This window comes from Myotis myotis, unplaced genomic scaffold (genome assembly GCF_014108235.1).
Source record: "Myotis myotis isolate mMyoMyo1 unplaced genomic scaffold, mMyoMyo1.p scaffold_m19_p_1, whole genome shotgun sequence".
NCBI lineage: Eukaryota > Metazoa > Chordata > Mammalia > Chiroptera > Vespertilionidae > Myotis > Myotis myotis.
In genome coordinates, this window is record NW_023416313.1 from 137,396,388 (window position 1) to 137,398,234 (window position 1,847).

At 63.0% G+C, this 1,847-nt stretch overlaps 2 non-coding genes across 2 annotated transcripts; one reads left to right on the plus strand and one right to left on the minus strand.

Annotated features, from left to right (window-relative positions):
* Nucleotides 1–469: 469 nt before the first annotated feature.
* Nucleotides 470–633, minus strand: LOC118661570. The gene has a single exon (XR_004969369.1). It is a non-coding gene; the product is annotated as a U1 spliceosomal RNA (small nuclear RNA).
* A 1,123-nt stretch (nt 634–1,756) lies between these two features.
* Nucleotides 1,757–1,847, plus strand: TRNAY-GUA. The gene is given in 2 exon segments: nt 1,757–1,793; nt 1,812–1,847. It is a non-coding gene; the product is annotated as a tRNA-Tyr (tRNA).

Consider the following 1,847-nt stretch of genomic DNA (forward strand, 5'->3'; position numbering starts at 1 on the left):
ATCTCAGGCATCTCACTCAGCAGTATTTTCTCAGATACATCTCGTAGGGCAAGGGAAACCAAAGGAAGGGGGTAGGGGGAGAAAAAGAAAAGGGACTACCTCAAACTAAGAAACCACCCATAACATGAAAAGGGAGCCCACCACTGTACGGAGTTTGGGAGAACACCTTGGCCAGTGATACATCGGATATGGAGTCAATTTCCAAAATATATAAAGAACGCATACAGCTCAACACCAGGAAGACCACCCTGGCGTTGAGTTGTATGGCGGGGAGGGGGGGGGTGGGCAAGAGGTGAGGAGACACTTCCCACCGTCTCTTGGTTTTCCTCAGGGCTTCTCTTAGATCGCCGCAGTGTCAGCTTCGCTTAAGTCTTGCTGTGCACCCTTTTGCGGCAGGTGTGTGTCAGCCCCAACAGCTAAAAGCACGCGCTCTAAACCGCTGATTCTTTCTTTCGTAACGACGCGAAGCCAGGGGAGAGCGCGAACGCAGTCCCCCACTACCACAAATTATGCAGTCGAGTTTCCCACATTTGGGGAAATCGCAGGGGTCAGCACATCCGGAGTGCAATGGATAAGCCTCGCCCTGGGAAAACCACCTTCGTGATCATGGTATCTCCCCTGCCAGGTAAGTATGAGTTGCTGCCCCCGCCCACACCCCAACCCCCACGCGCCACACACCCTTCACACACGCTCACTACACTCAACACGCCGCGGCGCCCCCGCTGCCCCAGGGACCCGAGCGGCAACCGCGCTCGATGCGACAGCAACCCCGGGGGCGCTTCCATCTCGGGATGCGGGGACGTGGAGGCGCCGGCGGAGTGCGACCGGCAGTCTCTGCGCGCCTTTCATCTGCATACGCCACGCCCCTTCCTGACGTCACCGGAGCCTGGTCTCCGGGTTCAGACCTGGGCCCTGCGCGCAGCTGGCCGCGAGGCGGCGAGGCGGCGAGGCCCTGACCCGGGAAGGAGGACCGGGTCTCGCCGCACCCGGCGCCCAGCAGTTGTGGCCCCACCGAGGATCCCACCTTCCCTTCAGCAAAAGGAAATTGCATCCCATTTTTGTCCTCGTCTGTTCGAACTCTTCAAGTCATCCATCCTTTTTTGCATGTTGATTAGTGCTGAGTCGCTAATGAGAAATCGTGGTCATGTGTACCCATGGGGTCTCTCTGATCTGAGTGACACAACGTGCTGAATTCAGAGCATGCGGTGGCCGAGCAGTGCCCCCCATTGTGCAGAGAGAAAGCCGGGTCACAGCGCCCAGCGGTGCCCTCCGACCGCAGCCAGGCTGGGCTCTCGCCCAGGAGCCCCCGCCAGGGCTCAGGGTCGCGCTCTCCAGCCCGCACACACACAGGGCGGCCCGGAGCGCCCTCGGGTCCTTTCTGATTGGACCGGGTCACAGGTGAGCGCGCAGACAGCAGTGAAGGTGCGGGAACAGGTTGCATCAGCAGCTGCTGACGGCGGGGAAAGCTGCGCTCCGCAGAGGCGATCGGGCGTCTTCAGGGGCGGGAGGCCTCTCGGCAGAGTCGGCGGGGAAGTGAGGAGCCGCGGAGGGCGGGTGGGTGTGAGGCCGGTCGGCCAGCGAGTCAGTCGCAGGCATCGCCCGCCGTCCGGGCGCCATCCTCCCGGGAAGGGGCGCAGGCGGCGGCGCCCGGCTCTCCGCACAGGGGCTTCCGCCCGCCCGGGCAGGGGGGACCGGCGCCCCAGCGCCCTGGCCGCCCGCAGCTCCAGGGGAAGCGCTGCCGGGCCCGGAGGCGCGCCCTTCGATAGCTCAGCTGGCAGAGCGGAGGACTGTAGGCTGCGGTCTGTGCGGACATCCTTAGGTCGCTGGTTCGATTCCGGCTCGAAGGA